The 27,979-nt window shown below is 36.5% G+C and overlaps 1 pseudogene; it reads left to right on the forward strand.

Moving 5' to 3' along the window:
• Nucleotides 1–1,200: 1,200 nt before the first annotated feature.
• Nucleotides 1,201–27,951, forward strand: LOC131027078 (asparagine synthetase [glutamine-hydrolyzing]-like; annotated as a pseudogene).
• Nucleotides 27,952–27,979: the final 28 nt, after the last annotated feature.

A 27,979-nucleotide genomic window follows, 5' to 3' on the forward strand; every position in this document is an offset into this window, starting at 1 on the left:
CATGGATCGGTAGGAGGAGTTGCTGGAACAGTGTACCATTTACCACAGACATCTAGACATCAAATCCAAGGGAAGACAAATAGGTCTCCATTCTTCTACTCCAAAAGGCATAATTGGTGCCATCAAATTTTGGTGTATTAGCAGAGGATTCATTCCTAGTCATTGTGTTCACAAAGTAGGATCTACCCAAGATAGAGAAATATTTTACTACGAGAAAACCTAGGGCTTTGATACCAATTCAAGAACACAAATGGACACTGAGAGGGGGAGTGAATCAATGTATTTCAAAAGCTTTAAGTTTAGTGTGCATATTTTAAGGATATAATGCAAACATAAACACACACAGACAAAGAGAACATCACATAACACCAGATGTACAAGGAAAACCCAATGTGGGAAAAACCTCAATGAGAATAGTTGTTGGAGTCTACTGATCCACTCTAGCCTCACAATGAATAAAAAATTACAATAGAGTTCTATTGATATTACACAATATTGTTACTTTGCCTTTGTCATCTATCCCGATAAGTGGTTCTTACTTTATATTCGACATTTCTATCCTAATATGATAAAATACGACATAAACTACATACAACCCGACATCGGCCTAACTTAGGCTAATAGAAATTTCCTCCACATGACTCGATATCAGCCTACTTGTTCTAATCAAACCATTAGAGAAAATATCACCTACACAACACTTTATTGGATGAATTATCCTGATATGATCACTTTTATAACCTACAACACTTGTTTCTTTGCATCCTCTTGGTATCCCTACAACACTTGTTGACATAAATGACAATAATTCCAACATGATGGAAGCAATTACACTATATGGAAGGACCAGAGGGAAGTTCACATGAAGTGTCTTGGAGATGAGTATTGCAAGATTACAAAGAATGTATACAATATTCTTCAAAATGGATGGTTACAGCTGTTGAGGTCAAGGATGTTGAACATAACATAAGAGCTAAGGAAGCATTGTTGAGTGCCTTGACCAATTCAGAGATGAAAAATGTGATGGGTCTACAGATTGCACATGAGATTTGGAAGAAGTTAGAAACCTTGTATGAAGGATATGTGCAAGTAAAATTAGCTAAGTTGCAGAGTTTAAAAGGGAAGTATGAGACATTGAAGATGGGAGAAGATGAAAGCATAACATCCTTTATGGCTAATGTGAATGATCTTGTCATGAACATGAGATGTGTCGATGGAACTCATGAAGAAGATGAGATTGTTACTAAAGTGTTGAAATCATTGCCTCCTGCTTACAAACATAAAGTAGTTGTTATTGATAAAATATGGAGTGTGACTACTATGACCAGAGACATGTTGGTTGGAAAGCTTATTGCATTTAAATTGAGTGAATTCGGAGAATCACATGGAAAATATGAGACTTCATTCAGAGCGTCTATATCCCAGAAGCAGAAGTATGATCCGGGAGAAAGTTCATGTTGGGTATCCAGATATGAAAGAGAAAAGAGAGAGATGGAAGAGCAGGGAACAGAATTGGATGAGCTTGAAGCCCTAATTGCTTGGACATTTCCTAAGGGAGCTGGTAAGTATGATGGAAAGTTGCCTTTAAAATGTTTCTCTTGTAATAAGATAGGAAATTTTTCTTTTAGGTGTCCTAAAAGAATGTCTACATATGATAAGCATGATTATTGTGAAAGGCATGATAGATTTGATAAGTATGATAGATATGAAAACCATGAAAATAATGATAAGCCCTATAAGCCTAACCGGAAGTTCAGATATCAAAAGAGGTTTTATTATGCTATTGATGAAGGTGTGATAGATGAATAATCAGAGAATGGGAATTCAGAAGATGAGTTTTTATTTATTACGTTCAAGGAAGATGATCCAATATCAGTGAATTATACAAGTTTCATTGTTGAGGAGAAAGATTTGGTTACTAAGATTGAAGAGAAAGATGAATGGGTAATTGAGAATGGTTGTTCACATCATTTGACAGGTGATAAAAGAAAAGTTATGAACATGGAAAAATATGATGGTGGTATAGTAAAATTTGGAGATGATAAAGCTTGTGCGATTCGTGGTAGAGGTTCTATATCTTTTAATGGTAAGCATAATACTGATGATGTCTTGTATGTTGAAGGTTTAAAGCATAATATTTTCAGTGTTGGACATATGGTTTACAAGGGATATGATTTGGAATTAAAGAATGGTAAATGCAAGATTCTGAATGTCTTCAATATAGAGATTGCATCGGTGACTAAGACTAAAGGTAATATCTTTCATTTGAATGTTGGTGAGAAAAGTTGTTTGATTTCTCAGATTGATGAAAGTTGGTTGTGGCATAGAAGGATGTGTCATATTAATTTTGTTTGCATGATAAGGATAAGTTCTACTCAAGAAATAGAGACTTAACTAAAATCATGAATCCACCTAATATGGTATGTAAAGAATGTTAGATGGGAAAGCTAACAAGAACTATATTTAAGAGTAAGTTGTATTCATCTAATGGTTTATAAGATCTCATGCATACTGACTTATGTGGTCCTACAAGAGTGAGAAGTATGAAGGGTAACAAATATTTCGTGTTGCTGATTGATAATTATTCTAGGATGATGTGGGTTACCTAAGGGAGAAATCAGAAGCATTGGAGAAATTCAAGATATTAAAAGATAAGGTGGAGACATAGACATGATTGAAGTTGAAATACCCGAGATATGACCAGTGAGGAGAATTTACATTAGGAGAGTTTGATACATTTTGTGAAAGGAATGGAATTAGAAGACAATTATCTGCTCCTAGAACCCCTTAGCAGAATGGAGTTGTTGGAAGGAAGAACAAAACCCTTTTGGATGTTGCCAGGACTATGCTAACTGAAGTAAATGTTTCACAAACCCTTTGGAAATAATTTGTTAGCACGGTTGTTTACACATTCAACCAGGTGCATATAAAAGGTGATTCTGATAAGACTCCTTATGATCTATGGTTTGGTCATGTTCCTACAGTTAGATATTTCAGAGTTTTTGGAAGTAAATGTTATATCAAGAGAGATGAGGGTATATGAAAGTTTGATGTAAGATGTGATGAAGGAATTTTCTTGGGTTATTCTACTAAGAGCAAGGCATACCAGTGTTACAATAAGACATCAAGGAAGATAATAGAGAGTGTAAATGTGAAGGTTGATGAATGTCATGGAAAGATGATTAGAGCATGTGAATATGAGTTTGATGATGAAGATGTTATTTCCAAGCCTGTCCAGAATGAGATCTTAAAGAAAAATACTCTGAAAGAGACATTTAATCTAGATATTGCTGCTTCCAGTGAAGAAGTTCCAGAGCCTAACAATCAAAATTAATCAAAAGACTCTAAGGTATGTAGGATTGAATCATTCAGAAAATCAGAGTATTGGTGATAAGAATAAAGGTGTAATGACTAGGAGAAGGATTGTTGCTGAAGAGATATGCTTGATTTCAAAGATTGAACCTAAAGATGTAAACATGTAAAGATGAGAATTAGATAAAAGAAATGGAAGAAGAGTTGAATCAAATTGAGAAAAATAACACTTGGGAGCTTGTTCTGAGACCTAAAGACAAGAATGTAATTGGCACTAAATAGGTGTTCCAAAATAAACTAAATGAAGTCGGTGAAGTGGTAAAAAAAAAAACAAGACTGGTATGTAAAGGGTGTTCATAGATGGAAGGTGTTGACTATGAGGAGATTTTTGCTCTGATAGCTAGAATTGAAGTTGTTAGATTGCTACTTGCATATACTGCTTACAAGAATTTAAAGGTGTATTAGATGGATGCTAAGTCAACCTTTTTGAATGGTGATTTGGAAGAGGGAGTATATATTGAACAATTAGATGGATTTTCTTTATCAGATGAAGGAGATATGGTATGTAAACTAAAGAAAGCACTGTATGGACTAAAGCAAGCCCTTAGAGCATGGTATGCTAGATTAGAAAAGTATTTGTTGAAGTTGGGATTGTTGGATATTGTTGGTCATTGCTGCTACTAGGATATGTTGTTTTCATTGATGTCAACATATTATGGTGATTTCAAATTGGGGAGATTCTCTAATCCTGTTTGTAGTGTTGGTTTGTTGATCACTATTTTGCAGAATCTGGTATATCCTCCAGTATATTTTGGTGTGATCAGATCTGGTGTTGAGATTTTGGTATATTGCTTTGGATGGTCTTGTGTATCTTCATTCTAGTTGGATCATGATTTGGTGCTCCACAAGTTATCTTTCTTCATGACATTTGATGATTGGTTGTGTTCTTGAGCTTTCAGACGTTAACCAATGAAGATTTGAAAAGTGGTGTTGGTGAAACTATTATGGATGATTCTAACATGTTTGTTGGTGTTTCTTAATCAAGTCCTATTTATTTTGGCAATTCACATTGATCATTGTGTGAGTTTTTGGTGGTTTCTATCAACAGGTGATGAATTGTGTGTTATGTGGTATTTCTGGTGGTTTAGCATGTTGCAGTTGATCTTGGCATGATTTTCAATGGAGTTGTGCATTTGGGAGTTTGATTTAGGACCATGCTATTCCATGCAAACCATTATATTAGTCTGGTGGTAGATCTTTGTATCATATGAAGTAATTTTGTAATTTAGGGTTGAGGGTTTAGTCGACCTTGTTGTCAAGGTTGATGAATTGTATATATAGGTGATATAGTCATGTAGTTTGCATTTTATTATGTTTGCATTATCAGAGAGAGGTTTTTGTGCAATCAATTGATTTATCCTTTGTTGTTGATTTTATGGTGAGATTAGTGTTGCAAGGAAGACATATGTGCTTAATTGAAACTATAATCAATCATTTGGAGATGTTATTCTTTCAGTTCATTTCTTTCGAATTGTAGTCTGAATCTTATTGTAAGTCAATGAGACTTCCCTAAGGGTTGTAGCCTTCTGAGAAAATATTATTTGAGCAGTGAACTCTAGGTAGTGTGCCTAAATGCATGTGCATTCCCCATTGCAATATTTTCACATACCACTCTAGAGTATCATCTTGTTGTGGGTAGATTCCCACTGTGGTTTTTCCCTTAACTAGGCTTTCCACGTCAAAATATTGGTGTTGTGTGTTTTGCTGTTAATTTGCTTATCTATCTTAATACATTGTAGTTTATCAAATCTATGTTTTGTGGTTAAGTGTGTTATCCCGATGAAGACTGATTAACCCCCCCCCCCCCCCTCTTAGTCTTTCCTCTTGGCTACTGCTAATAATTGGTATCAGAGCTAGATCCTCTGGTATAATATTAACTGCTTGATGAGATCTGGGATGACACCTCAAGGATAAACTTTAAGGATAATATAAGATTTGATGGAAGTAACTATGCTATATGGAAGGACCAGATGGAACTGCACTTGAAATGTCTTGGTGAAGATTATTGGAAGATTACAAAGAATGTCTATGTTGTTCCTCATAATGGACCATCTACTCCTGATGAGGTTAAGGAAGAAGAACATAATATTAGAGTGAAGTAAGCATTTCTTAGTGTCATGTATGATTCTAAGATGGCAAATGTAATGGTACTTTACACCGCACATGAGATCTGGGTGAAACTTGAGGTGCTGTATGAAGGTGATAAAAAAGCGAAGGTTGCTAAGCTACATAGTTTAAAAGGAAAGTATGAGACATTGAAGATGGGAGATGGTGAGAACATACACTCTTTTATGGCTAAGGTGTATGACCTTGTCCTAGGTATCAGATGTGTTGGTGGAAACATTGAGGAAGATGAAATTTTTGCTAAGGTGTTGAGATCTTTGTCTCCTATCTATAAGAATAAGGTTGCTACTATTGATGAGATCTAAATTGTGACTACAATGACAAGAGATATTTGATTGGAAATCTTGCTACATTTGAGCTGAATGAATTTGGAGAATCACATGGAATGTCTGAGACAACATTCAAATAATTTGCATCTGTATATAGAAAGGAGAAATATGATCCTGATGAGTGTAAAATATCTAGATATGAAAGAGAGAGAAGAGAGCTAGAAGAGCAAGAAAGGGAGTTGGATGAACTTGAAGCACTGATTGCTCGGAGATTGCCTAAAGGTGTTGGTAAGTATGATGGCAAGTTTCCTTTGAAATTTTTCTCTTGTAGCAAGGTAGGAAATTTTTCTTCTATGTGCCTGGAGAGAATGGCTAAGTATGATAGACATGATAAGTTTGATAAGCATGATAGGAATGATAGATATGACAAGCATGGGAAGTATGAAAACTATTACAAGCCTAACCGGAAGTTTAGAAATTAGAAGAACTATTATTATGTTGTTCATGAAGGTATTACAGATGAAGAATATAAAGGAGTTGAAGGTGTATTCCTTTCAATTAAGGAAGATGGACCTGTACCTATTGATTCCACTAGCTGTACTATTGAGGAGAAAGCTTTAGCTGCTAAAGTTGATGAGAAAGATGAATGGGTCATTGATAGTGGTTGTTCACATCATCTGACCGGTGATAAAAGAAAATTTGTAAGCATGGAAAGATATGATGGTGGAATACCCAGATTTGGAGATGACAAAGCCTGTGTGATCCATGGTAGAGGTTCTATTTCTTTTGATAGTAAGAATAACACTAATGATGTCTTGTATGTTGAAGGTTTGAAGCATAATATTTTAAGTGTTGGATAGATGGTTGATAAGGGTTATGATATACAATTCAAGGATGATAATTGCAAGATGTTAAATGCCTCTCGTATAGAGATTGCATATGGAACTAAGACTGAAGGTAACATTTTTCATTCAAATGTTGGTGAGATTTTTTTTTTATTGCTCAAATTGATGAGAGTTGGTTATGGCATAGGAGAATGTGTCACATAAATTTTAATTCAATGATTAAGATCTATTCTACACATGTTGTTAGAGATCTTCCTAAGATTGTTAAGCCTACTAATCTTGTATGTAAGGAATGTCAGTTGGGTAAGCAAAGAAGAATTTATTTCAAAAGAAAACAATATACATCTGATGGATTCCTAGATCTTGTGCATACTGACCTATGTGGCCCTACAAATGTTAGAAGTGTGTAGGGTAATAGATATTTCATGTTGCTAATTGATGATTATTCTAGGATGATGTGGGTTGTATTTTTGATGTGGCTTTTGTTCTTGAACATGAAGTTTTCCGGTGATACTTAGAAAGAATTTGAGATTCCTATGATTGGTGAAATGATTTTTTTTTTAGGTTTGTAGATTGCACAAACTGGAAAAGGTATATTCATATCTCAAACCAAGTATGTGAAGGAACTATTGAAGAAGTTTGGATTAGATGACTCCAAACAGGTTGGAACTCCTATGGTCACTGGTTGCAAATTTTCCAAGAATGATGAATCTCGTAAAGATAATTAGAGTTTGTACAGATCTATGGTCGGTGGACTATTGTATCTTACTTAGACTAGGTCAGACATTATGCATGTTGTGTGCATGGCTGCTAGATATCAAGTTGATCCAAAAGATAGTCATGTCACTGCTGTGAAGAAAATATTCAGATAACTGAAGGGAACCATGGACTATGGATTATGGTATCCTAGGAATGGTGATTTCATGCTTTGTGCCTATACTAATGCTGATTGGGCTAGTGATTTTGATGACTGAAAGATAACTACCAGTGGAGCATTATTTTTGGGTAAGAAATTGGTTTCATGGGATAGAAAGAAACAAGATTCAGTATCCTTATCTATTGTTGAAGCTTACATTGTTTCTGCTAGTAATTGCACTTAGGTAGTTTGGATGAAGCAAATGTTAAAAGATATCAGATTTATTTATGATGAGCCTAATGTTATATATTGTGATAATTGCAGTGCTATCAACATGTCAAAGAATCTAGTACAACATTCAAAGACTAAACATGTGTCAATCAAATATCATTACTTGAGAGAGCAAGTCAGTGAAGAGAAGGTGAATCTGGAGTATGTATATGCAAAGGAACAAATAGATGATATTTTCACTAAACCTTTGCCTACAGATACATTTTCTCTACTTGAGAGACAAGTTAGGGGTAGCTACCCCTCCTGATGAGAACTATATGCATTAAGTTGCATCAATCTCGTGGATTTCAGAGCTTTATCTTTTTATCTGGATTGATGAGCTGGTGTTTCTCCTCTGCTAGAGTAGTTTGTGTCTTGGGGAGAGAGATTCATGTTTTTGTTTTGGAGAGTTTGGTTTTCTATTTTGTGAACTTTGACATTATTGTCAAAGGGGGAGAGTGATCATGTGGAAAACTTCTTTCTAAATATTGATCTTAGAGGGAGTTTGTTGGAGGTATCTTCTTTTCATTGCATGGACTATTTTTCACATTCATATGTTGCCATCAATGCCAAAGGGGGATATTGTTGGATATTGTTAGTCATTGTTGCTGCTAGGATATGTTTTTGTCATTGATGTCAGCATATTCTGGTGATTGTAGATTGGGAAGATTCTCTATTCCAGTTTGTAGTGTTGGTTTGTTGATCACTATTTTAAAGAATCTAGTATATCCTTTGGTATATTCCAGTGTGATCAGATCTGGTGCTGAGATTTTGGTGTATTGCCTGGGATGGTCTTGTGTAACTTCATTTCAATTGGATCATGATTTTGTGCCCCGGAAGTTATCTTTCTTCATGATAGTTGTTGATTGGTTGTGTTCTTGAGCTTTCAGATGTTGACCAATGAATATTTGAAAAGTGGTGGTGGTGCAGATGTTCTGGATGATTCTAACGTGCTTCTTGGTGTTTCTTAATCATCTCCTATTTATTTTGGCAATCCACATTGATCATTGTGAAAGTTTTTGGTAGTTTCTATCAACTGGTGATGATTTGTGTGGTATGCGATATTTTTGGTGGTGTAGCATGTTGTAGTTGATCTTGGCATGATTTTTGGTGGAGTTGTGTGTTGGGGAATTTGATTTAGGATCATGTTATGCCATGTAAACCATTATATTGGTCCAGCAATCAATCTTTGTATCATGTGATGTAATTTTATAATTCAGGGTTGAGGGTTTAACCAACCTTGTTATCAATGTTGATGAATTGTATATATAGGTGATATAGTCATATAGTTTGGTTGTCATTGTTGTGTATGTATTATGAGAGAGAGGTTTGTGTGTGATCAAGTGATTTATCCTTCAGTTTTGAGTTTGTGGTGAGATTGGTGTTGCAAGACAAACATTTGTGCTTAACTAGAATTGTAATTAGGCATTTGGAGATTCTATTCTTTCAAATCATTTCTTCCAGATTGTAGTTTGAATCTTATTGTAAGTCAATGAGACTTCTCTGAGGGTTGTAGCCTTCCTAGAAAATATTATTTGAGCAGTGAGCTCTAGGTAGTGTGCTTGAATGCATGTGCATTCCTGATTGTAATATTTTCACATACTACTACAAAGTATCATCTTACCGTGGGTAGATTCCCACCATCGTTCTTCCCTTAACTAGGTTTTCCACCTCAAAATCTTGGTCTTGTGTGTTGTGTTGTTAATTTTCTTATCTGTCTTATTGGTGTAGTTTATCAGATCTATGTTTTGTGGTTAAGTTTGGTATTCTAATGAAGACTTGTTCACCCACCCCGCTCGGTCTTCACTCTTGGCTAATGCTAACAAGGATTCTATAAAGGTAATGTTGATAGTAATTTATACTTTAAGGTTGATAATTATAACAATTTGATTGTTGAAGTTTTTGTTCATGATATCATTTTTGGAGGAGATGATGATTTGAGTATGAAGTTTATTGATGATATGCAAAAGAAATTTGAGATGTCTATGATAGGTGAGATGAAATTGTTCTCAGGATTGTAGATTCCACATATTGACAAAGGCATTTTCATTTCTCAATCTAAGTATGTGAAGGAATTATTGAAGAAGTTTGGGCTAGATGATTTCAGACCTGTTGGAACTCGTATGGTGACTAGATGCAAGTTGTCTAAAATGATCAATCTCATAAATTTAATCAGACTTTGTATAGATCTATGGTTGGTGGATTGTTGTACTTAACTCAAACTAGATCAGATATTATGCATGTTGTTTGTCTTTGTGCTAGATTTCAAGCTAACCCTAAATAGACTTATGTTAGTGATGTGAAGAGGATTTTTCAGATACTTGAAGGAGACTATTGAGTATAGTTTATCGTATCTGAAGAATGATGATTCCATGTTATGTGCTTATACTGATGCTAATTGGGCAGATGATATTGATGACCAGAAGAGAACTATTGGTGGAGCTTTCTTTCTAGGGGAGAAGTTGATATCATGGTCCAACAAGAAACAAGATGCTATATCTTTATCTACTGTTGAAGTTGAATACATTGTCGTTGCTAGTAACTATAGTCAGGTAGTTTGGATGAAGTGGATGTTGAAGGATATTAGAGTTGTTTATGATGAACCTATTGTTATATATTGTGATAATTCAAGTTCTATCAATATTCCCAAGAATCTAGTAATGCATTCTAAAACAAGTCATGTATCAATAAAGTATCATTTCTTGAGGGAGAAAGTTAGTGATGAAGAATTCATATTTGAATATGTATCTACATGTTATATGCAATGACAGTCCCAAAGACACTGAGAGGGGGGGTGAATCAATGTCTAACCGGTTAATGGAATATTTGAACTTATTTATAACTTTGTAACCCAAATTAATGTATTGGTAAACAATAAATAATGCAGTAAAGATAAATAACAGAAACAACATAAATGCACACCATAACACAAGATATTTTGGTGAGGAAACCCGGTGTGGGAAAAACTTCGGTAGGATTTGTGACCCACAATATTTACTCACTAGCCAATATGAATAAATATTAGTTACAATAGGGGTCTGCACATGTAGGAAGGCCAACAACCTAGAGCTCACTACTGAATGAAAAAGTCTCACTGACTACAATATGGATAATTAAATCCAAGATAATGCATTTGTCAAAATAGCATCTACAATGCTTGGTTCAGTACCGGTTTAAGCTCAGTTAGATACCTTAATCAAAACCTGTCACTATCTTCTACATAATACCATTACATAATTTCCTCTCCATTCTATTACAAAAATGACCTATTAGATCTCATACATATATGAGTCTTTACAATACATCATGTCATCTTACAAATAATAAATTACATTTACAATACAATTCATATAAATAAAACTTTGTCTCATATCGACCTGAGTGCCGATATACTTCATTGCTGGTGTAATCTGGATGTCAGTGAATGTGCCTACCGGTGTCAGTGCTTGTCGATGTATGATTTCTATGAACCTATACAACATGTTACCAGTTGGTTTCCATAAATGAAAACATCAACCATTATCATTTGAGTGTAGAATTCCAACACTACAAAGGATCAAATTGCCGATATCTTCACTAAACTTTTGCTTGCAGATACATTTGTCTATTTGAGAGACAAGTTAGGGGTCTCTACCCCTCCTGATGAGAACTAGATGCATGGTGTTGCATCAATTTGATGGACTTCAGAGCCTTATCCTTTTATCCAGGTTCATGATTTGGTGCTACTACTCAGCCGGAGTAGTCAGATAGTAATTCAGATGTTCAAAGTTGCGAGTTTACCCAAAGGGAGAGAGATTGTCTTTCTGAGAGGGAGAGATTATCCTATAAAGGGGGAGAGAAGCATGATTTGTATTATGTCTTTGGCATTGTTGTCAAATGGCGAGAGATGCATGTGAAAAATAACTTTATCTTTGGAGCTTTGTGTGCATGATCTTAGGGGAAGTTTGTTGGAGTTTGTTGATGTTCATCTATTTCCTTTGCATTGATTGTTTGTCACATTCATACATTACCATCAATGCCAAAGGGGGAGATTGTTGGATATTGTTTCTTCTAGGATATGTTGTTGTCATTTATGTCAACATATTCCTGTGTTTTGATATGATTGGTGATCCGATATTTGCATTGAGTTGATCTAGCTGGTTTATCTATTTGGGATGTTGAATCAACTAGAGATACTTCATTATTTATTGATTCCATGATGCTATGTGGTGTTTTGTTGACTTGTGGATTCTGGTATAAAGATTGTTATTCTATGATGTGGTTGGTAGAGTTTGGTATTTGATCCATTGTGCTCCGATACGATCATATTTTTGGTTGCAGATTTGAGAGAATGTTTTGGATGTTCATGTATATCTACATTTTAGATGGTTTGTGATTTGGTGCCCCATAAGTCATCTTTCTAGTCTGAATTGTTGTTGTTAAGTGTTCTTGAGTGTTACCGTGTTGATCTAAGATTATTTGATTCAGTGGTGTTGGTTTTGTTGGCAACAACAATGAAGTAAAATTGAGAGGGGCGGTGAATCAGTTTTCACTGGATCTACAAACTTAATAAAAAATATAGATCTGATAAACTGCAGCAACAAAAAAGATAAGAAAATTGATTGCACAACACACAACAACAATATTTTGAGATGGAAAACTGAGTTATAGTAAAAACCATGGTGGAAACCTACCCACAATAAGATGATACTCTACAGTAGTATGTGTAAATATTACAATGGGGAATGCACATGCATTCAGGCACACTGCCTAGAGCTCACGGCTCAAAATATAATGACCCAGAAGGCTACAACCCTCAAGGAAGTCTCACTCACTTACAATAAGATTCAAACTACAATCCGAAAGGAATGAACTTTAATAATATAATCTCCAACTGCCTGATGATAGTTTCGGTTAAGCACAATTGTTTGCTCTACAACACCAATCTTTACTCAATCACAATGTCAAAGGATGAATCAATTGTTTGCACATACACCACTCTCTGATAATGTAGACACAACCATGACACCAAAATTGTGTGACAATACCACCTATGTATACAATTCATCAACCTTGACAACAAGGTCGGCTAAACCCTTAACTTTATAATTAAAAAATTACATCACATGATACAAAGATCGACCACCGGACTAATACAATGATATAAGTGACATATCATGGACCTAATTCAAATCTCCAAAGATGCAACACCACCAGAAATCACACCAAGATCAACTACAACATGCTACACCATAGGAAAACCACATAACATGAAGAACATCACTGGTTCAACAAAATCACCAATAACTCACATAACGATCAATGCAGATCATCAAAACAAATAGGACAAAATTAGAAAACATCGGCAAGCATGTTAGAATCATCAGCAACAACTGCACCAACACCACTTATCAAATCTTCATTGATCAACATATGAAACTCAAGAACACTCAAACAATAGAAACTATCATGAAGAAAGATAACTTGCGGAGCACCAAATCATGAACCATATGAAATGAAGATACACAAGACCATCCCAAACAGTCTCCCAAAGAATCAGATCAAGATTTAATCACACCTAAATATACCAGAGGAAATACTCAACTTTGCAAAGCACAAACTACAAAACCGGATCATATGATATGATAAATTAAGCTTCCTAGATTACCAAATCCAATACAAAAGAATATGGTGATACTATAAATACTCCATACACCAAAACATGATCCCAATAAACCAATTTGCAATCACCAGAGCAGGAATATGTTGACATCAATGACAACAACATATCCTAGCAGCAACAATGTCCAACTATCTCTCCCTTTAGCATTGATGGCAATATATGAATGTGAAAAACAATCAATGCATAGAAAGAAAATAATTCCAACAAAATTCCCCTAAGATCAAGTAGATAAAATATTTTTCTACATGCTTCTCTCCCCCTTTGACAACAATGCCAAAAATCTCAAAACACAAAACCAAACTCACTCCCTTAGATGAAGAAAACATGAATCTCTCCCCCTTTAAAACACATAACCAAACTACTCCACCAGAGGAGCAACACTAACTCATCAATCTAGATAAAAAGGATATGACTATGAAGTCCACCAGATCGATGCAACTCAATGCATCTAGTTCTCATCAAGAGGGGTGGATACCCCTACCTTGTCTCTCAAATAGACAAATGTATCTGTAGGCAAAGACTTAGTGAAAATATAAGCAATCTATTCCTTTGTAGACACATATTCCAACTTCACTTACTCTTCATTGACTTTTTCCCTCAAGTAATGATAATAGATTGACACATGCTTAGTTTTTTAATGTTGCACCGAATTCTTTGACATGTTTTTAATTATAAAAGAAGTGAGAGTTAGGGCATTGACCCTTTACATAGCATGAACTATCAACAACACCATTACAACACTAGAAAAACACAAAAATAGTTAAAAGCTAAAGTATTTTAGAACCAAAAAATAGCAAGAGTTTGAACCAACAAAACATGAGGGACATCGTCCCAGCCAAAGACAAGAAAAACAAGACCTAAGGGGTTGACTTGAAAACCCATATCATATCTATGACCTTGTTCCATTCATTAAAGAGGAACTTATATAGTTCCATGACCTCCTCCTTATTAGCATCATTGTCCATAATACGCTCTCTCAAGAGGGAGAGAGTTAGTGCCAAGCTATGAAGAACCTTCAGTCAAAATTTGTTAACACTGATAATCTAAGTATCACAGACCTCCGTCCTTTGTTTCAACTCTTTAACCTCATCAATGATGGCCTTCACATCCAGGAGTGGCGTCAACCTATCAATCTTATTCAGGATCACTGGGACCTTCGTACTAACAATTTAGATTTGGTCCATGGTAGGGATCTCCTGGGGGATTTTAGTCTTTGCAGCACTACCCTCCCTATTCTGCTCCAAGTTATCCACAGTCTTTGCAGCCAGATCCACTTCTTACTCCTTGGTAATCTCAACCATCTTTACTGCATCCTCAATAGGGGCACTAACTTCCTAGGCTCCCATGTCCTCTAGGCCCACCATTTTCATGACCTCCTTCGGGTCCACCAGATTGATCGAGACCTTAGGTTCCCTTTCCAGCTTTGCATTTCCAACATCCATCGGGGCCCCAAAAGTGTCCACATCCTTAATATCTTCCCCCTCCTTGTCATCAATATGTTCCTCCTCAACATCAGAGACATATTGGGTTTTTTCTTTTTTTCTTCGAGGAGCCCTTAGACACAAGTTTGTGGGATCTCCTCCTTCTTTCTGTGTCTAGAGAGGTGTTTTCCTCCTCCATATCATTCGATGAAGAATTTTCATTAATGATAATTATTTTGCACTTTGTCGGAGGTTTCCCTTTGCCCTTGGGGGGAGTTTGAAACTTATCTTTAGCAGTGGAAGAAGAGGGCACAAAGTGGGTAATTTCAGTGATAGAAACAAAGGGGGGAAATTGGGCAGCCACAAGAGAATTATGTGGGAATTAGAAAACCCTAGGAAAAATAAGGCCATAAGAGAAGGTCATGAAAGGTTTTGAAGCCAAGCAGAGGGTTGAACCAACTTGAGGTTCCTAGGCGGGTAGAGAGACCAATAAAAATCATAGAGCCTATAAATAAGGCCTTGGTGAAGCGGAATAGGTGGCTTGTCCCCATTCTTGGGGTTGAGGGCTTCTCTAATAGAAGTTTCCAGAGCATGCAATAAGAAGAAAGGTAAAAAAGCAGGTCATTATTGTGAAAGTGATTGAGAAAAGGAAGGTGGTAGTAATAAAATACCTTGAAGTGGCCTTCTAGTGTAAAGTATTTCTTTATCATCAAGCATATTTGGTTCCACGGGTGCTTTAGTTATTCATGGTCAAAACCACCCTACAATTTCACCGACTCCTCTTTATTTATGAAGAAATGTTTCAAACCTTCACTATTAGACACCTTCTCCCTTCCAGTGAGAGAATCGCAACTTGAGTAATTGAGTCCTATGAAACCTCAAAAGAGACACCCCCAATCGTGACCCTTCTCCTAGACCAAGAGGGCGCAAACTAAACTGAGAGTTTCTCATCGTGGCATGTAAGGCACTCCGTGAAATCCACAACCCAACCTTCCACAAAGTACTTCCAAATGAGAGCATCATTCTTAAAATTGTTTGGATGATCAGTTTCATAACGCACTCTATTACCCCTCATAGCCAAGTTGAAGAGCTCTTGTTTAGCAGAAGACACAATCAAATCCACGCTAAGAATGTTGAGGATGCAACTTTTAGAGGAAATATAATTAACAATTTCACAAGGGTCAGATAAATTAAGCCTGGGATGACTATCAAGGAGCCAAAAAGAAGAATTATTGCCATTAATGACATTGGAAATAGGGAACTCGTGAGAGTCATTAATCATAACAAGAGACAGGACCTTAGGCACATAGGAAATTATCTTGCAATCAAAGCTAGTTTGATTAATGATACGAGTGGCACATGGATTTTGCATACGGCAGGCCTTAAAAAAAATCCAGCGAGGCCAATATCTTAAGATGTCATAACCCTTCCAGTTCAGTATGAGGAGATGACCCCCAAAAGCATACCCAAAAATGATTACTGCATACACCTCACCTTTGGTGGCCATGCTGGCAGTACTCAACATATTCCCTTGTTGATTATTCCATCTCATCCAAATCTTGGTGGTAGTCATTAGCATATTCCCCATTTTAAAATTTTAAAAATAATTCCTCTCAAGACCCTAGAGCATCAAGAGGAAGTACAAAAGGAGGCTAAACAAGAGAATCAACATGGGAATGAATTTTGGTACCTTTGCCCTTCAAGACGGAGTTAACATGGGGAGGCAAAGAATTGTGGTTCCTCCAACATCTTAGGCCAATGTTCAATAATCCTAGGGCTGCCAAGGCATCAACAACCCCATTGCCTTCCCTATACACATGCATGATGTGAAACGAGTCAAGCCCAAATATGAGCCTAAGAATTGTTGGCAATTGACACTCATTTTATTGGTTTCAATATGTTGTCATTGATGGAAACATGTTTTGGCTTCATATTTTTATTTGGTTGTTTACTGAAAGACACTTCACCGGCACTGCCAAGTATCTTCACCAGTTGGGAGGAATTCTTTGGTTATCAGCATTGCAAGTTGACATGGTTCACATTTAGGATACCGATATTAGAGGCTGACATCATTTGGGAGATCTGGCATCAGAAATTGATTTTGATATTTATGTATTTATGTATTGAGCTGACTTGTATATTCATTTTGTAATTATCTATGTAAGCCGACATAAGGAATGAAGGATTGTAAGGGTATATAGGTCAGTTGATTAGATCATTTTATGAGGTATGAGGTATGAGAGATATGAGAGTGATATTTGTAATGCTAGGAATGTTGATTATGTAAGAGGTTATTCTGGTAAGGGTTTAGGGTATCAGAACCAGAAGAGTCAGAGCTTAATCGAAACTGTATTCAGGCATAGAAGATGCTATCATTGCAATTCACTCATTTCTCTGGATTATAGTCTGGATTGGTATGTAGTCAATGAGACTCCTTTTGTGATGAGTAGTGTGTTGTAGGCTATAAGCCTTCCTGCAAGTGCACACCCCCATATTTTGTAATATCTTTTCATATGGCTAGTGGATTGATATTGTGGGTCACAAATCCCATCGTGTTTTTTCCTCTTCGAGGTTTCTCACATATAATTATCGATGTTATGGTATTCATTTGTGTGATTGGATTATTGATTTCTCTTCTTTCAATCTTATATGTACCGGTATACTAGTTAGTGAATGCGTGTTTTAATAAGGTTAAAATTGATCATTCTGGTAGAACATTGATTCACCCCCCCCCTCACAGTGTTCTTGGATTCCAAAAATTGGTATCAGAGCCTTGTGCCTCAGAGGAATTTTAACATCTTGAGGGAGATCCTAAATCCAAAATCCATGGATATGAGTTTGGAAAGACAAATTGAGGTATCACTTGAAGATTATGATGCTGAAAGGATGAAGAACTTGAAGTTACAAGATGAATTAAATTCTTCTCAGGAATTCATTCTTATCCTACAAGAGAGGTTGTCATCTGTTCAAGCTAGGAGGAAGGAACTTTTGCAAAATAAGGATAATGATGAGAAAGATACCCTTAATGAAAGATGTCAGAAGCTGACTCAGGAGAACAATGTCATGAGGAATGAAATTCAAGCCCTAACTATGAGAATGTCAAGGGAGATTGAAGACCGAAGGAAGAAGGAAGAAAATCTCGCTATATCTCTGAAAGACAAATTTGAGGAATGTGTTAGGTTGGTTCATGAAAATGATACGTTGAGAACTGATTTAGTGCAATCTCAGAGTAATGAACAATAACTTGAAAGAAAAATGTTAATTCTTAGATATTATCTAACTATTGCAAGTGAATATAAAGAAAAATGAAAGTTTAGTTCAGCACAGCTTGATGAATTACTGAAAAGTCAAAGATGGAATGGAGATTCCAGTGGACTTCGATTTGAACATGGTCAGAGTTTTGGTACTACAATGAAGATAAAAACCAGAAGGCACTGATAAGGCAACTTAATGCTTACAAATTTAATGGTAGATGCTTTGTTTGTAATAAATTTGGTCACATGGCTAGGCAATGTAGAAATAGAGCAAATCAGAACTATGATTATTCTCCTGGTCAATGTTCTAAATGCAAAAAGTATGGTCATAAGACAGAAGATTGCATAATGAATGTTAATGTTATGCATGTGGAAAATTTGGACATATGGCTAATTAGTGCAAGTCAAGCAATTATACCGGTTTTAGCAAATCAATTCAAAAGAAAAATGTTACATATTATGTATGCAATAAGGTTGGACACATAGCTAAGTTCTGTAGATGCACAAATCCACCAGTTGGCAATGATGGATCAAATGATAAAGGGAAAGAGAAGGTTAATGAAATCCGACAAGATCATATCAAGAAATGGGCCAGGAAATTAGAAGATCAATTAGAAAATGGAAGTTCTCTGGTTACTCAACCGATAGAGGAGGTTTCTCCTGCATCGGCAAGAAGCTCATCCGATAAATGAGGCATATGCCTTAAGGGTAGGCAAATTTGATGATAATACTTCTTTAGCCTCGGAAAGAGGCTCTGGAATTTGTTCTCGACAATGGAAATGCTTATCCGGTATGGAGATGTTTGACCGAGATTTGGTATCCTTCATGGCAAGTGATTCATATCAATGATGGATTAGGGTTTTTCTTGGAGGTTATAAGGTTGAATTCACTTCATTTCTGATCACTTTACATTCAAAGTTACTAAGAGTGATTCAAAATGAGTCTAAGGCAATTCAGTGCTATCCAATAACTTCTTGAGTGATTCCACCAACGATCGGAAGAGTTCTTTAGGGTTTCACTAATAACTATTTATCAAGTACTTACCAATATTATCTTTCATCATGGAAGCGGGATCATCCTCTGCACCTAATTTTATTGTCAATCCTACTGTTGTTGAGGTTAAGGACCCTCCTAGGCCGATTTTCAAGCAATGCCCACATATTGCCACTTTGGATGATTCAGTTGGTGTATTTTCCCATGTCTCGAAAGGAGTTGTATATGTGGAAGATGTTAGATCTTAAATTCACTACCACATTGAGGATATAGGAACCAGTGATATCAAGAGCATGTATATGAGTGAGTTGATGGGATATTTTGGAAAGATCAAACCCGAGTATCAACATATTGAGGATCTAGGGTTTACTAGCATTTTGGATATCCCATAATTTGAAGATGAGATTGTTAGATATGTTTTGAACAAAGTGTATGGAGAATTCATCTAGTTGGACAGACCTTACAAGATTTTGAAGGAGGACATCAGGGCCATCACCGGTTTGCCTCAGATTGGACAGTGTCTGGAGAAGAAGATTTCTAATGATCAGGTCAACAAAGTCATCAGCGCAACTTCAAATCGGCATGTTGGTTCCCCAAACCACAGATTGGAAAACTTAAGGGTTTGCCAAATCCTCAACTAATTCAACAAGCCTTGGCCAACAAACAGGGATGGTCGAAGACCAAATCCCTTTGCACTTAAGGCTCCACTAAACCTAGGTGGGTATACCTCTTCCACTCAAGCACAAAAGAGATTGTTTAAAGTGCATTTAAGCTTTCTAGCAAATTAAAAAAACTAGCAATCTTTTGTTCTACAATTTATGCTTTATTAAGTGCTTTAAGTAAAATGCCTTTGAAAAGAAATGAAGATGATTGTAATAGTATATTAAGAATAAGAATGCTTCCAGGACTTAAAAGAAATATGTAAAGATCAGTTAATATAGAATTCAGGAAGAATTTTTCTCGATCAGGGACCTTGAATGCATGACCAACCAAAACCTTAAAAGATAAATAGCAGACTAGTGCCTCTATCTAGGGGTATTTATGATACTTTGTGGATAGAAAATCATATCAACTCCTGAGACAATATTAATTATCAACTATGAAGGTTTCAATATGTGTTACACAACAATAAAGAACCCGATCTCATATTTAATGTAAAAACATGTGATGGCACATCATAGTAAATCATATAATAGATTTATCAAGAGGACATAATAACTCATCAACACAGAAGTATGCACAATACTTAGGAAAACAAACAATGAAACTTCATATATTAATCCTTAAGAGATGATTGCATATACATGTTGTACCTGAAAATAATACATTACAGTCTTTTTTGCATAAAAAGATACCTCTTTGTTCTATAGACTTCCCTAATACATATAACTTGTAGTCTTGCCAGGCAATATGTGTTTTCTGAGTCCTCGATACCTTCTCATACAAAATGACTCATTATAAATATATATGCTAAAATATACGAATGGAAGGACACACCCTTCCATTATCCTATCAACTAACTGAATAGTAACTAAACAGCCTAACTAAATTATCAATTACATTACAAAAACTAAAACAAAGAACTAAGAGTTTCGATCCATCCGCTCTCCACATTTCTAAATATGTTGGAACTATCCTGCATCCTTATAGGTTGTAGCGTTGAAGACAACATCCTTGGCTACATTCTTGATCATGTAAAAGTTCTCGAACTGGTCGGCAGTGTCATTCATATCAAGGATATCTGTTTTGGCAATGGCTTGGGCTGCACTAAGTAAAGATTTGCACTCAGAAAGCCATATGGTCTTATCTTTAATTACTCCTACATCATCTACCAAATGGGGAACCCCACGTTGAAAAATTTGCTGGCATTCATCAAATTCAAACTTCAATTCCTTTGTAACTTCCTCATGTGTGACAAGCAGACCCTAAACCTTCTTTTTAACCTTTTCTCTAGTCGATGCATCTTGTAACAATAGGTTGAGTCTATCTCAAATTATGGTGTGTGAAACCATATTGTCCATTTTTATCTGATATACACCCCATAACTCATCCAACACCTTTTCCATATTGTCATATCTCTTACTCAGCAAAACACAAGCAGTGTCAACCCTGATGCTCTTCATCTCCCTCTTCAACTTAGTATGCTCATAAGCTAATTTTTCAAATTTCTTCTTCCATTGACCTTCTGAATTAGCAATTTGAGGGATTGGATGCCCACTCCTTTTAAGGGTTTCTTCATATACAACCTTATCTAGGCATTGTTGAATTTTTAAATATTAATACCTATGTCGGTCGTGACCATAGGGTCTACCTCTCCAACTTTCAGGGTCATCATGTGACCAAAGGCTTTATCCACATCTATGATTTTTTGCCTTTTATTGGGAGGGTATAAGGCCCACAACAACATTTCTTCCTCATTTGGATCGTACCTTGATCCAATAAAAATATCTTTTACTCCTTGGATATTCAATTTCATATCCTTATTCTAGCCTCTACAAGTAGTTGCCTCCCATTTTATGGGGTCATAGTCTCAACTTCCGTGTCGATATCTTCCTTCAACCTCTTCTTCATTTCTGCCTCATTCTCAATGGTAATATTTGGGACTGCTTCCCTTAATTTCTTACCCTTGAAATGGTACAGGAATGATTTGAACTCCTTAGACTTTATAAATTGATCATCTGATACAAAAGAAACATGCTCTATCATTCTTTCATCTATTTCTGCATTCAATGCAATGATGAGCTTATCTTGTGCCTCTGGATCCTTTTCTTTCTCAAGTGCCCAGAGCTTGGAAACTACTTCGTTCTCCCCTAAATCACTTTGGGCTAGTTCTTCCTCCATGTTTTCTAATCTCTGCCTTCTCTCCTCTAGTTTTTTCTACAAGGTCTCCATAACATCCGCTAGCTCTTCCACCTCCTTATTTCTACACATGTCTTCAAATTCATCCTCATGATAAAAATAATCTCCCAACTCCTTCCTCTTCCTGCTTGCATGGATGTACCCCTCGAGATCATAATGCGTTCTAGATATGTGTTAGAATAGGTTGTATTCATCCACCAACTTCCTATCAATAACTTCATATGCTTTGGTAGATACAACTTTAAAATCTTGGAAATGAAGTGTACCAGGGAGGAAGGCTTGCTTGTGTGCACCTGAAAAATTTTTAGCATTAGAGACACTTAATTGCCTTACAATTTCCAAAAAAGCAATCCTATTTGGTGTAGGCTTTGGGAACACATAGGGATACCCCTCAAATCTATAGCATCGAACAAAAGTGAATTTTTGGCATGAGTACCAATCACCTCAATTGTGATTAACCTTTGGATTCTTGTGCTCGTGAGGCCTAAGAGACTTCTTGACATCCTCACAAAATGATCCTTGTAGAGGATCACTAAAGAGCAAAAAAATTGGTTTAACAAAGAATTCCTCAAATTTGAGGTAATGAGAATTCACATATCTGTAATCCCAGAAAGAAACCCACAACTGCACTAGTTGATCCTGTCCATTCTTCCCTACTATATTTACATTCAAACCCTCTGACCATAATCCCCTGAATCTCCCATAAAATAAAATAATATGCATTAACAATGAATAATGCTTGAAATGCTTGTCTAGATTATCTTTTAAATTTATGAAGCCTTCATGCAGTCTGTCCACTAGGTACGAAGCAAAATCAAAAGCTCTAGGCTCATGTCTCTAGATATTTGCTGCTAAAACCAATGGTCCTATGTTTGCTACATCAGGAGCTTCAACTCCTCCAAGCTGGCCACAAGCCATATATGTATACTATAGATACTTCTTGAAAATAGTCATATCATAAGGAGGACCATCTTCCTCTGTTAGTCTACCCTTTTCCACTTTGTGGATAGTGAGGTTCCAACCTTGATATGTGGTATCCATCTTTTTGTATTCCTCTTCCAAATCCACAAATGATAAAGGCACATTTGCCTCTAGATCCACTGCAAAAACTTCCTGAATTGTGGCTATTGGAAAGTGAACAAAAGCAGTCCCATAGGGAAACAAAATGCATCATTTGTTTGCATCATAATGTCTTACCAGGAGCTTCAGTAAGTCAATATTTACAAAGACATTAGGTACCGCAAGTTTACCTAAATCGGTGTTCCATGGGTTTGAAATTGGCATAGGCTCATCCCTGTGAAGGTAATGAAAGAGAAACAACTCGTGCCCATGCACTGTTGGAGTACATCTCAAATGTCTCTATATCTGTCCTCCAACTTGTCATGAATAGGAAAATTCACCTTAGCTCTACGTGACCTAGCTCCTAGAGAGCCCATCTAATCTATCATATCTTGGTTTAATTTTCTTTGAGCTTCACCGACTTCACCCTTCAATTTTTTCATCGTGTTACTAGATACTTCAACAACCTTTCGCTTCCCTTTTCAGCTTGACCCCTCCATCTCTGTAAATTTCTTTACTCTATGCTCAGTAGCTCAGAATATTCTCTTAATAAACACCTAATATCTTATTACAATAGCTCTGTGTGAAATGTTGTTATGCAACACTGGTTATATATTCCAAGAAGTCCAATCTTGTACTCAATTACCACAATATTGATGGATTTGCTTCATGTGGCAATGAACCTGCTCAATAGATGCATTTAATTGAATCCATTATGTCAGTTTTTCACATCAAGACCTCCAATGGCTAATCGGCAAGACTTTTCCTGATGATTCAATTGTTTGGCACTATTTGTTATGACTTTACCACTTTTCACCTTCTAATCGGTACAATATATCCCAACCAACTTATCGGGTCTCGGGATAACAATTTTTCTCCTATCCCGATGGTTCATTTTATCCTGATTGGCATCCCTTCAATCTTGACTTTTCTTTTTGTTTTAACACTCCATCGACATAATTCTCCCTGATGCATTTGCCTTTGGTTTTCTTTTACTGAACTCATCAGGTGTCGGCATAGTTTATTTCATGTCCCTCTGATGCCCAGATGATCTCAATATATTAATCTGCATTTTGACTAAGTCCCCCATGCTATTGGTATAACTTACCTTGAAGAACTCCTAGCAACTCCCCATCTGCCTTAATAGTCCTATCGGGACTCAGCATAGCATAAAATTTCTTCCTCCAATGTCTCGATGAGTCCTCACTTAATGTTTACTTTATCGCTATAGTTTACACCGATATCCCCGCAAGCACTTCTATCTTCATCGGGGGTCGGTATAGCCTTTTTCTATTCCTCCCAAAGTCCCAATGAGTCTCCAATGAACTTTTATGCTTTATGCTTCCGAGTCTGTTTTATCGATACAGGTAATGCCAATGGTTCCGCCTTCCGATTCTCTATGACATTGAGGATTGGTCTACCTATTTTTGCCTTATCTTGATATGGTCTTTTTCTCTGATGGGACCACCTTCGGTTCCCTTTAACCATTGGGTATTGAGATAGACTTTTCTCATTGCTTCTGATCTCCCAATACTATAAGTCCATGACCCGCATTTCCTTATCATCACATGTCACACTGATGGCTTCATAGGCTATCGGTATATCAATTTCTATGTTTTGCCAATAAGCCGATACATGCCGATAGAAAACCACCGCCTTCTGCTTCATTGAAACAAACTATCTTGATGGTATGACCTTTTCAAAAGTGCACACCATTTTGAGTCTCTTTTAAGTGCTCTAATGCATCTACCTTATGTTTCATCAGTATAGGTCATGTCGATAACCCTTCTTTTGCTTGCCAATGCTGCTTCATCGGGATTACTTATGCCGATAATTGAAATTTTGCAATCCAACAAAAATGAGCCATCCATCCTGAATATTAGTGATCCCAACCTTTTTCACATGATTTGGTAGATACTAGAGGACAATCCTAGATCATACCATAATGACTTATCTACTGACAAATGCTTCCATAATGGATTCCTTGTGTAGTCTATACTTAGTGCATGCCCTTAATGTTGCCCAAGTGATATCTTGACACTCATGAAACAACTGATCCTTAGAGAACTTTTACCCGTGCTAATAAGGTTCCTGCACATACAAACCAGCAATAAATGCTCCTATGATAAAAGGAAAAGGCCTCCTTATAGCATAAAATATTTTGTAAAAATATGTGCTAATAGTGGCTCTTTCTCGGGATGTATGTTCTCTTTTAAGGACATAGGAAGATCCTAGTTATCTCTGGAAAGTAGAACAACATAAAAATTGAAAACAGAAAGAAAAAAGAAATTCAAACTATTATGATACAAAATACTTCCTACTCATCAAGAGAAAAAATGCTTAAGATACTGAGCATGAACCGGGAACTCCTCCACTTGACCATCAATATCCTGCAAGTAATAAGAGTTTTCTCCACCGTTTTCTGAAATGATGAAAGGTCCTGTTGGGACTCATTAAATTTGAGTCAAGTTTAGAGGCCCATTTCAAAAAAATTCTCTGCATTCCCAAATAAGTCAGTTTGAATGGCCTAGTAGAGAGAGGGTAAGATGGAGCTAGTTGATTTTCAAAGGGTAATGCTTGGGAAATGTGTCCTACACCTTTCATTTGACCTATGTTGTGATGTGCAACTTTCAAAATTTAGTTTGGATCAGTTCATCAGGTAACCATTTCGAGGGGTGAGCTGAAAGTGCATTTTAGGCATAAATGCAGACTTTATTGATTAGCCTACTTTGAGTGCTTATATCTTTTGCCCTGTTGATCGTCACGAATAATTTCAAATTGGATTCAATTCTATGCATAAATTTGAGTTATCTTGCAAAATTTCAAGTCCTTATGAATCCATTTGCTCAGTTTTCAAAGCTCAATCTGTTGGCAGTTTGTGTTGTTTGACAAGTCCCTGTTTCAACACCTAGTCGAGGCCCTATTTTGCATAAGTGTAAAAGTTGCCCCGGTGAATGTCATGCCAAAATGTTTATTCCAGGCTATTGTTGATACAAATGAAAAACTATGATTTGAATTTCAAGCTCCTGCCAATCCATTTGATCGGTTTTCAAAAGGGTTTCTTAGGCCATCTGTTTCAGTGATCCGTACTTTCATTATCGTATCAGTTAAAGTTGTTGTTTTCATGAGCGCACCATTTGCACCCATTCAAACTTTTGGTCAAACTGAGAGTTCTAAGTTTTGATATGTACTTCAAGGTACCTATGTCTCATATTTGAGGGTCTATAGAGGTCGTTTGATATTTTTAAGAAAGGCATCATGTGTTGCCTGAACATTGACTTCATCAGGTCTGTAGTGTTGACAAAGCCAGTTGGTCATTTTCGACAATTACTATCTCTTCGCTTAGAATTTGTCTTGAGAAACTGTTTGGTATATTTCATGCTTGTATATCAGAGTACACGCCTGTCAGATGGCAAGCTCCAAAAAGGTGCTTTGATCGGTTTGAAAATTTTGTCTTCGCGATTAAATGCGAAAATGTGGCACAAGTGCCTGAAAGTTGCAAAACTCAGTTTGGTGATCCGAAAATGGTGCCGATCGATTCTAGAGGTATGTTTAAGGTTCCTGAGGCATTTCAAAGGTTAGTTGCATGGAAACAAAAAAAAAATTTAGTCAGACCCACTTTGGGGCCCGATCTGACTTGTAGTTTCCCAAGGTTTTTGAATCAAGACTTAAATTGATATCTTAAACTATATGTTTCATATAATTTAAGTATAAAGTAAAACCAGGAGGGAGGAAGCTATTGTGACAAAATGTCGAGCATGCTAACTATTTCCTTTACAATTGGGGGCAAATTTGGCCTCACACCAGAGCACTACATTCTTAAAATTGGTGAAGGATCTGCAACAAATGTATCACTTTGTTCAATTTTGGAAGCATAAGTTGGTGTCTTGATCTGTATGGGTCTCATCCATTTTATATGGATGTATGAATTGGAAGGCAAAGCCATTAGAGTTTTAGCAAATGCCTTGGCATCTCAAAGCCCAATTCTGTGACTTTGCTAACATCCTCTTTACATGAAACGTTGTCATAGGTTGCAAAGACTTTCAAATGAATTGTGAAATTAGCTCCTCTCTTGTAGGCAGCGTGGTATATTAGGAGGCCACATTAAATTCTAAGCAAATGCAATAATGGCTGGTAGCATATGAAGATGGTATAACCCTCCATGGAATTCAAAAGAAATACCATCTACTCCCTATGACCCCTTGAAGCTTCGGCAAGCATTTGAGCAAGGGGCCTAGACTCATCCTTAGTTGCCATAGTTGGTGTCTGTCATTTGAAAGAGGCCAATGTTGCTAAATAGTGAGGAGCAAAGCTCCATTCCTTCTCCATCGGTTTAAAGGATTCCCCTGATTTAATGGCCGCAAAAGAAGTTGCCCAATTTCTGGGCACCATACATCATGAATTTAATTTTCTATACAAAACAGAATGGTATTGATGCTATTGAGGATGTCATCTATCACATTGAAACATTTGATGTCACCACTATGGGAGCAAGCACGCCCATGTTCTTAATGGCTCACAAAATTAAGTCTCTTGGCATAAAAATGGTTCTCTCTGGGGAAGGAGCAGATGAAATATTTGGAGGCTATTTGTTTTTCCACAAGGCTCCAAGTAAAGAAGAGTTCCACCGCGAAACATGCCACAAGATCAAAGCCCTTCATCTGTATAATTGCTTGAGGGAAAATAAGGAAATAGAAGCATGGGGTGTGGAAGTCCATGTGCCTTTTCTAGATAAAGATTTTATTAATGTTGTAATGGAAGTAGATCCGCAGTAGAAGATGGTGAGACCTAATTTTGGGCGAATTGAAAAATGGATTCTTCGCAAAGCTTTTGATGACAAGGAGAATCCTTTTCTCCCAAAGAATATCTTATATAGAAAAAAGGAGCAATTTAGTGATGGAGTTGGTTATAATTGGATAGATGGCCTTAAAGAGCATGCAGCTATACAGATTACAAATGTAATTTGACTCAGGTAAAATGAAATGATTGGCAATT

This window comes from Cryptomeria japonica, chromosome 2 (assembly GCF_030272615.1).
Source record: "Cryptomeria japonica chromosome 2, Sugi_1.0, whole genome shotgun sequence".
NCBI lineage: Eukaryota > Viridiplantae > Streptophyta > Pinopsida > Cupressales > Cupressaceae > Cryptomeria > Cryptomeria japonica.